Here is a 10,723-nt window from a genome sequence, read left to right on the forward strand (position 1 = left end):
TTAAAACCATATTATCCCACCCAAGGGGTCTTTAATGCCCTGGGCATTGCATCTGGTGTTATTGCATCATTCTGGGCCCACAAGAGAACAGTACACTTTGAAGATGAAACAATTACTCTTTTACTTGTTTCAGTCATTTGACTGTGGCCATGCTGGAGCACCGCCTTTAGTCGAGCAAATCGACCCCAGGACTTATTCTTTGTAAGCCTAGTACTTATTCTATCAGTCTCTTTTGCCGAGTCGCTAAGTTACGGGGACATAAACAGACCAGCATCGGTTGTCAAGCGATGTTGGGGGAACAAACACAGACACAGAAACATATACACAAACATACATATATATATATATATATATATATATATATATATATATATATATATATATATATATATATATATATACATAGATACGATGGGATTCTTTCAGTTTCCGTCTACCAAATCTACTCACAAGGCTTTGGTCAGCCTGAGGCTATAATAGAAGACACTTTGCCCAAGGTGCCACGCAGTGGGACTGTACCTGGAACCATGTGGTTGGTAAGCAAGCTACTTACCACAGCCAATCCTGCGCCGTTTGTTTATCTTTCACTCACTGCATCTTAATATTTAATACTTTGTGTTTTGTATATCAAATAACATCAACAAATTAAATAGCTTCAAAATAAACATTTATTGTAGATCAGTTTGGAGAAGTGTGTAGCTTTTCTCGTACATTGATAGAGAGTGTGAACTCTATAGTTTATGTTCGTATCACCAGCACAAGATTTGGTTGGATGATCTCTATAGAAAATGATAGAAGAATGCTTAAAAAGTGAAGAAATTTTATTTCTCTTTCAATTTATTAAATTCATTCACAAAAATTCATAAGATCAGATGACAGGAAATTATAAAAAAATAAATAAATAAGCATGCTGAATCATTTGTTGCAGGGGTTACACAAGGGATGAGTTTGGACTATAAGCAGGGCAGGGGTAAGTCTTTTGAAAAGTATATTGTTGTCTCCATGCAATACTGTGACAGTGACAAACAGCAATAAGCCTCCAGCTTGTTCTGGGAGGGGTGAGGCAGTAACAACAAAGGGTGCAGATGCTTGGATCCCTAAACATGTCCAGCAGGAAACACCCAACCGTGAATAGGAACTGGAATGTCATACATTAGTGTCATAATGACATGTCCACAAGGAGACATAACGAACTGATTTAATCAACGCTATTTGAATGAAAGACACATCATAATTAGTGAGTTGATGCAAATGAGGAAAATGGAAAAAATTAATTTGTTCAATAAAATTGATGCAATTACTGTACTTTATTCACCAGGACATCTATTTTATCACTGATATTGTTATAGAGGAGGCGCAATGGCCCAGTGGTTAGTGCAGCGGACTCACGGTCATAGGATCGCGGTTTCAATTCCCAGGGCGTTGTGAGTGTTTATTGAGTGAAAACACCTAAAAGCTCCACGAGGCTCCAGCAGGGGATGATAGCGAACCCTGCTGTACTTTTCCACCACAACTTTCTCTCACTCTTACTTCCTGTTTCTGTTGTACCTGTAATTCAAAGGGGTCAGCCTTGTCACACTGTGTCACGCTGAATATCCCCGAGAACTACGTTAAAGGTACACGTGTCTGTGGAGTGCTCAGCCACTTGCACGTTAATTTCACGAGCAGGCTGTTCCGTTGATCAGATCAACTGGAACCCTCGACGTCATAAGTGACGGAGTGCCAACAACAACATTGTTACAGATAAATATGAATAAATATGTTTAGTTAAGGAACATTATTGAGAGAATGATTTAGGACAGATAACACAGTCATATGAATCTTATCCTGTATATGTTTGTGTTGAGTTAAGTGATTTCTCTGAGGGAATGACTTATCAAAGATGTCACAGTGCTATGGTTTCTCTCCTGTATGACTGCATTTGTGATCATCCAAATCAATATTGTCGGATTTGAGTATTGAACATATTAGCCGATACTCAAAAGGGTGAGTGTCGTGGATTTGAGTGGCATCCAACAATCACTGGAGAGTTTGCCGAAAATCAGGGTTTATATAACTGTTCATACACGGATCCTTGTGAAAGACTTCTTCAACAAAGTTTAGAATTCGTATACGGGCAGTAATTTTCAACCAATGAGAAATCCATAATTTCTCATGTTCGGGCAAACGAACTTAATTTCTCTCTCCGCCTCTTATGAGTTTGCTACAGACTTATCAAAGACGTCACAGTGCTATGGTTTCTCTTCTGTATGAGTGCTTTTATGATCAGCCAAATCATTTTTGCCAGGAAATGATTTACCACAAATATCACATTGATGTGACTTCTCCCCTACATGAATGCGTTTGTGTCTACTTAAGTTACCGGCCTGAGAGAATGACTTGTCACAAACATCACAGCAGTATGGTTTCTCTCCTGTGTGAGTGCGTTTATGATCAATCACATGAGTTTTTCCAGGGAATGATTTACCACAGATATCACACTGATATGACTTCACTCCCATATGAGAGCGTTTATGCCTACTTAAGTTACCTGACTGAGAGAACGACTTGCCACAGATATCACAACAATATGGTTTCTCTCTTGTGTGAATACGCCTCTGTTCAGCTAACTTATTCCTTCGAGAGAGTATCTTACTAAAGATCTCCATGTGATATGGTTTCTCTCCTCTATGAGTGTATTTGTGATAAGTAAGGGTACTTTTGTGAGCGAATGATTTACTACAGATGTCACAACGAAATGGTTTCTCTCCTGTATGAATGCGTTTGTGAATAGTAACTTTACTTTTTTGAGAAAATAACATACCACAGATATCGCAGTGATGTGGTTTCTGTCCAGTGTGGATGAATTTGTGAGCAGTAAATGCGGTTTTAAAAGAGAATGATTTGCCACAGACGTCACAATGATATGGTTTCTCTCCTGTGTGAATGTATATGTGATCAGCAAAATTATTTTTTACAGAAAATGATTTATCACAGATATCACAGTGATATTGCTTCTCTCCCGTATGAATGGATTTGTGTTTCTTTAAGTTACCTTTCCGAGAGAATGATTTTCCACAGGTATCACAGGGATATGGTTTTTCACCTGTGTGAACACGTCCATGATCAACTAGCATATGTTTTACATTGAAAGATTTTCCACAGATATCACAGCAATGAGGCTTCTCTCCTGTATGAATACGTATGTGAGTACTTAAACTACTTGCTGAAGAGAATGATTTACCACAGATATCGCAGCAATGTGGCTTCTCTCCTGTATGAATACGTTTGTGAGAAGTAACATTACCTTTTTGAGAGAAAGACTTACCACAGACATCGCAGTTATATCGTTTCTCTCCTGTGTGAATGTATTTGTGAGAAGTAAGGATACTCTTTTGAGAGAATGATTTACCACAGATATCACATTGATATGGTTTTTCTCCAGTATGAATGCGTCTGTGAGCAGCTAAATTCCTTCTTAGAGAGAATGATTTATGACAGATATCACAGGTATATGGTTTCTCTCCTGTATGAATATATTTATGAATAGTAAGTCCACTGTTTTGAGAGAATGATTTGCCACAGACATCACAGTTATATGGTTTCAGTCCTGTGTGCATGTTTTTGTGTTTATTAAAACTGCTTGTGTAAGAGAATGATTTACCACAAATATCGCACTTATATGGTCTCTCACCTGTATGAATGTATTTGTGAGTATCAAGGGTGCCTTTTTCAGAGAATGATTTACCACAAATATCACAGTGATGTGGCTTTTCACCTGTGTGAATACGTTTGTGAACATTGAGATTTCCCTGACTAGACAATGACTTTTTACAAATATCACAATGGTATGATGGTTTTTCTCTTTCTTTTGCCATCTCTTCAGAAAATAAGTCATCCTTTACATTTTTCACATAACTCATTGTTCTATATTTCTTATACAACCACAAATTATATATTTCTTGTTTACTTATTTTTTATATATTTCTATAATGTTTCAAATACTTCTACTGCTATATTTCCAGCAAAGTCTGATCTTTTCAGATTTTTCCAAGTCCAAACAAAATATGAAATGCTTTTATAAATATACCAGCGGAAAAGAAAATGGTGCTATTAATTCAGAAGAAATATTTCACAGCTATTTACCATAGATATATTCTATAAGCAGGCTTGTGTCGATTATTTATAACATCTTCCATTAGTCTTCGAAAGATGATCAATATTCATGAATGTATCTGCAGGAAAAACTTGTTTATGCCACAGATGTCTGATATTCTGAAACGATAGAGAAACAACAGAAGATATTGGAAATACTTAAAAAGCAGAGATTCAGCTATAGAAATATTACTTCATTGTCATTATGATAAACTGTACATATAAACTTTTACCAGAGAAATTATTCTTTACGATATATTTTGCTTTTAAAGTTATATTACGCAACTTTGTGTTGTGTCTACTTATAGAGACATCGACTCCTCCACCTTTAGATATTATGTAACATGTCGAACTACAGAATATTGGACAATAACGAACATTGTACTATCTTAGCAAACGTGTTAAGTCACTGCATTTGAGCCCCAGGTCATGCCTAACTGAGTGGAACTATTAATGAAATTATGTTGTATTCACGAGTCTTCCACATACGACTTTTCCCTTCGTGGAAATATTTCAGTCATACATTTGAAGGTGTGGATCACAAATACGACTGTGAAATTTCATTTCTTTTTTCTTCCTGCAGATGATTCACTTACTGATCGTGTCTACCAAAAATCGTATCTTGTTTTATCATAGGGGTATCACTAGCCACATGTTTCTGTCGGATATCGTGTTGTATGATGAACATAAGTATCAACCTGGATCAATTTGATGACATAAAACAGCCAACAGAGATACGTAGCAAGTGTTATCTCAATGATAAGACAATAGACGGCTTTCGATAGACACAATTAGCAAGTGGAATATCTACTGTAATAATAGAAATTAAAAATCTGCTGCGTTTTCATTACTACACCAAGTAAAATGCATAATCAATGAACTTCACCACAGAATATAATTAATATTGATCGCAGCTTAGCAACATTTAAAAGTTTCTCTTTGGTCTGGAGTTTCGAATTAACCAGGTTCACCGACTTTTACTAAAAATAAAATATCTTATTATAACTTACCTGTCATGATAAATAAACCAGTGTTTAATGCGAAATATTTTTAATTACAAAAAGGAGTGATCTAACGGTATATTTAATTTGAAGACACTTCAAAAAACCGACACAGAAAATAAACGAAACGAACTACCACTCCGAAGGTTGTGTACCTCGTATTATTACGTTTCTGTCGGTTGCTAAAACTAAACAAGTTTATTTTAATTTTTTCTATTGTTATAATTACTTTTTGAAAATTTGAATTGTAATAAACATACCTGAATAGTGACAAAAGGTATAAAACTAAAACCTCACTGCTTCTTTTCATACCAAGTGCTAATTTTACAGTGTCCTGTTACCGAACACCTAAGTTAAAGGGACGCAAATAGACCAACACAGATTGTCAGGTAGTTGGGGAGGGTACAAACAGAAAGATACGTGGGTGTGTATTTCGCCCGTCAGTTTTCGAAAACTGTTGTTGTGCATAAACTTTCTTATGGATGGCGCTGTCCTCTCATACGGGCATCATAAGATTCTAATTGCAAAACTGCGTCCGATTCCTCATGCATAATTTTTCTGTCAGTACCTTAACACTTTGTTGTACGTGCACACTGACGTTTCACAGCCAATGAACCATAATACCTTCATTCATCTACCAACTCGCCGTGTTTCACATTAAACTCTTCAACAACATTACACTATTTTTATATTCATGGTTGAAGTCACACTCATCACAACTGTGTTGTGGCACAGTATATTAGTGGTGCATTTTTATTTCTAATTAATTAAATGTAACTTAATGCTTCAAAGACCAAAATTGATAAAAGATGTACAGGAGTGGCTGTGTGGTAAGTAGCTTGCTTACCAGCCACATGGTTCTGGGTTCATTCCCACTGCGTGGCACCTTGGGCAAGTGTCATCTACTATAGCCTCGGGCCGACCAAAGCCTTGTGAGTGGATTTGGTAGACGGAAACTGAAAGAAGCCCGTCGTATATATGTATATATATATATATATATATGTATGTGTGTGTATATGTTTGTATGTCTGTGTCTGTCCCCCCAACATCGCTTGACAACCGATGCTGGTGTGTTTATGTCCCCGTAACTTAGCGGTTCGGCAAAAGAGACCGATAGAATAAGTACTAGGCATTCAAAGAATAAGTCCTGGGGTCGATTTGCTCGACTAAAGGCGGTGCTCCAGCATGGCCACAGTCAAGTGACTGAAATAAGTAAAAGAGTAAAAGAGTAAGCACAACACAATTTCCCACCACTAACAATCTCTGCTGAAAATGTTTTCTTCTTCGTAGATGGATTATAGACTACTGTACTAATTTTTCTGTTGCATTTTTATTTATAATAAATCCAGTGAAGCTTAGGGCCCAAAATATAAAACAAATATCAAAATAATTAATAATGTCAATGAAAACCAATAAATTATCAAATTTTTTTATTTATGCAAACAAATGTAGACATTTATGGTAATACAGCTTCAAATTATGATTACAATACATGGTACATTTTTTAAATTTTACACAAAAGAGTTCATTAAAATCCTAAAATCCTTACGATGATATCATTAATTCTGATTATTATGAAGCTTTATTTAGTGCTGAAGATAATGAACAGCTTGATTGTGCGATCTTAGTTCTCTGCCGAAGTCATGAACCTAGATCCAGCACTTGAGTTAAAATCTGAAATTCTATCCTTCTTTCATTCCTTTCGCAAATGAATTCAGATGGCTTCACAAATAAAACACTTTCCATTTTGATAATTTTTAAGTACCCACTCTGCAACTTTTTTCTCCAATTGTGGTCACTTACTAGGCTTTCCTCTGTTAGCACATTTTCTTTTTGGTATTCTCTGCAGTTTGTTAGATATCTTCTTCCAGTCTCTCATAAGTTTCTCTGAAACACAAAATTCACTTGCTGCTACAGTTAATTTATCTTCTCAGCAACTTCAATAACTTTTAGTTTAAATGCTGCTATAATTGTTTGAATGAAAAACACACATCATAATTAGTGAGATGATGCAAATGAGGAAAATGTAAAAACTTAATTTGTTCAACAATAAGAAAAACAACTGCTGTACTTCATTCACCAGGACATCAATTTTATCACTGATTATTGATCAATATCAACAAATATATGTTCAGTTAAGATATGTTATTTATGAAGAGAATGATTTAGCAGAGATAACACAGTCTTATCCTGTATATGTTTGTGTTAAGTGATTTCTATAAAAGAATGACTGATTACAGACATCACAGTGCTATGGTTTCTCTCCTGTATGACTGCATTTGTGATCAGCCAAATCATTTTTGCCAGGAAATGATTTATCATACTGATATAACTTCTCTCCCATATGAGAACGTTTGTGTCTACTTCAGTTATCTGACTGAGAAAATGACTTGCTACAAACATCACAACATGGTTTCTCTCTTGCGTGAATGTGTCTCTGTTCAGCTAATTTATTACTTCAAAGGAATGACTTACCATAGATCTCTAAGTGAAGTGCTATGGTTTCTCTCCTCTATGAATGTATTTGTGATTAGTAAGGGTACATTTGTGAGCAAATGACTTACCACAAATGTCACAAGGAAATGGTTTCTCTCCTGTATGAATACGTTTGTGAATAGCAACTCTACTTTTCTGAGAAAACGACATACCACAGATATTACAATGATGTGGTTTCCGTCCAGTGTGCAGGAATTTGTGCGTAGTTAATCCAGATTTATAAGAGAATGATTTACCACAGATGTCACAATGATATGGTTTCTCTCCTGTGTGAAAGTATATGTGATCAGCAAAATTACTCTTTACAGAAAATGATTTATCACAGATATCACAGTGATATCGCTTCTCTCCTGTATGAATGGATTTGTGTTGATTTAAGTTACGTTTCAAAGAGAATGATTTTCCACAGGTATCACAGCGGTATGGTTTTTCACCTGTGTGAATGCGTCCATGTTCAACTAACATGTGTTTTATACTGAAGCATCTTCCACAGATATCACAATGATAAGGCTTCTCTCCTGTATGAATACGTATGTGGGTAGTTAATTTACTTCCTGATGAGAATGATTTACCACAGATATCACAGCAATGTGGCTTCTCTCCTGTATGAATACGTTTGTGAGTAGTAAGTATACTTTTTCGAGAGAAAGACTTACCACAGACATCGCAGTAATATTGTTTCTCTCCTGTGTGACTGTATTTGTGAGAAGTAACCGTACTCTTTTGAGAGAATGATTTTCCACAGATATCACACTGATATGGTTTTTCTCCAGTATGAATGCGTCTGTGATCAGCTAAATTCCTTCTTAGAGAGAATGATTTATTACAGATATCACAGGTATATGGTTTCTCTCCTGTATGAATGTATTTGTGGGTAGTAAGGCCACTCTTTTGAGAGAATGATTTGCCACAGACGTCACAGTTATATGGTTTCACTCCTGTGTGAAAGTCTTTGTGTTTATTGAAGCTGCTTAAGTAAGGGAATGATTTACCACAAATATCGCACTTATATGGTCTCTCACCTGTATGAATGTATTTGTGAGTATCAAGGGTACCTTTTTCAGTGAATGATTTACCACAAATATCACAGTGATGTGGCTTTTCACCTGTATGAATACGTTTGTGAACATTGAGATGTCCCTGACTAGACAATGACTTTTTACATATATCACAATGGTATAATGGTTTTTCTCTTTCTTTTGCCATCTCTTCAGAAAATGAGTCATCCTTTACATTTTTCACGTAACTCATTGTTCTATATTTCTTATACAACCACAAATTATATATTTCTTGTTTACTTATTTTTTATATATTTCTATAATGTTTCAAATACTACTACTGCTATATTTCCAGCAAAGTCTGATCTTTGCAGATTTTTCCAAGTCCAAACAGAATATGAAATGCTTTTATAAATATAACAGGCAATGTGGAAGAGAAAATGGTGCTATTAATTCAGAAAATATTTCACAGCTATTTACCATAGATATATTCTATAAGCAGGGTTATATCTATTATTTATAACATCTTCCATTAGTCTTCAAAAGATGATCAGTCTTGAGTAAAAACTTGTTTATGCCACAGATATGTGATATTCTGAAATGATAGAGAAACAACAGAAGATATGGAAAAAACTTAGAAAGCAGAGATTCAGCTATAGAAATATTACTTCATTGTCTTTATGATAAACTGTACATATAAACTTTTACCAGAGAAATTTTCTTTACTATATATTTCGTTATTAAAGTTATATTATACAACTTTGTCATGTCTACCTATATACAGACATCGGCTCCTCCACCTTCAGATATTTTATAACATGTTGAACTACAGAATATTGGACGGTAACGTTGTACTATATCAGCAAATATAATCACAGGCCATCCCAGACTGAGCGGAACTATTAACGAAATTATGTTGTCTTCTTGACTGTTACAATTTTCATAACAGAAATTTAACTACACTTTAGCCTTCCACATACGACTTTTCCCCTTGTAACATTGTTGAGAACGTATATCTGTTATGGCAATACTTCAATCATACATTTGAAGGTGTGGATCACAAATACGACTATGAAATTTCATTTTTCTCTCTTTCTTTCTTGTAGATGTATCACTTGCAGATTTTCTTGGCATAATCAATGAACTTTGCAGGAGAATATAATTAATATGGATCAACATTTAAAACTTTCTCTTTGGTCTTGAGTTTCGAATTAGCCAGGTTCACCGACTTTTACTAAAAATAAAACATCTATTATAACTTACCTGTGATGATAAATAAACCAGTGTTTAATGTGAAAGATCTTTAATTAAACAACGGTAAATTTAATTCGAAGACACTTCAAAAAGCTGACACAGAAAATCAACGAAACGAACTATTATTCCGAATGTTGTCTGCTTCGTATTATTACTTTTTATCGATTGTTAAGGCGGCTTTTTTTTTTAAATCTTTGATATCTATAATTACTTTTTGAAAATGTGAATTGTAAGAAACATATCCGAATAATGATAAAAGATACAAAACTAGAACCTCATAGCTTCTTTTCATGCCAAGTCCTAATTTTACAGTGACCTGTTACCAACACTTAAGTGACGGTGGACGCAAATAAAACGACGCAGCTTGTCAAACACTTTCTTATGGGGCGGATATTTGACGCTGCTCAATGTCATGAAACCAATCTTCACTATTTTGCCTCAAGTCTTCTAGTGTCTGCGATCTTTATTTAGTTTATGCAGCTATCCTCACATGTATTCACTATATTATTCCTCTGCACACTATATCCCATTCCTTTAATGCAGAGGTCTCAAACTCTTTGGGCCACCGCCTCGCCCCTCATAGCTACATAATGCCCTCAGAGCCCCCATTCCTATGTTTATTTATAAATAAATATTTTATATCTCTTGCTGATTTATATATACTTCGAATGGTTTGTTATTTAATATAATATTGTATAATTTGTATACAATACTATAATATTATAAATTTATAGCGTCCCCCCCAATCCACTGCCTTCCTTCCAACGCCCCTTTTTTCTCTACCCAACCCTCGCCGCCCCCTTAGACACCAGCGCCCACCTGGACCGTCTCAACACCCAC

At 35.3% G+C, this 10,723-nt stretch overlaps 1 non-coding gene across 5 annotated transcripts; it reads right to left on the bottom strand.

The window, feature by feature from the left end:
• Nucleotides 1–650: 650 nt before the first annotated feature.
• LOC106876796 (uncharacterized) lies at nt 651–9,975 on the bottom strand. Of its 5 annotated transcripts, XR_008267025.1 has the most exons (4): nt 9,893–9,975; nt 9,110–9,224; nt 4,126–4,254; nt 651–779 (listed from the first exon to the last, which is right to left on the bottom strand). It is a non-coding gene; the product is annotated as an uncharacterized LOC106876796 (transcript). The 5 variants fall into 5 exon arrangements; XR_008267021.1 differs by lacking the exons at nt 9,110–9,224; nt 9,893–9,975 and adding an exon at nt 5,145–5,323; XR_008267024.1 differs by lacking the exons at nt 9,110–9,224; nt 9,893–9,975 and adding an exon at nt 4,513–5,014.
• Nucleotides 9,976–10,723: the final 748 nt, after the last annotated feature.

Source organism: Octopus bimaculoides, chromosome 29 (genome assembly GCF_001194135.2).
Source record: "Octopus bimaculoides isolate UCB-OBI-ISO-001 chromosome 29, ASM119413v2, whole genome shotgun sequence".
NCBI classification, from domain to species: Eukaryota; Metazoa; Mollusca; class Cephalopoda; order Octopoda; family Octopodidae; genus Octopus; species Octopus bimaculoides.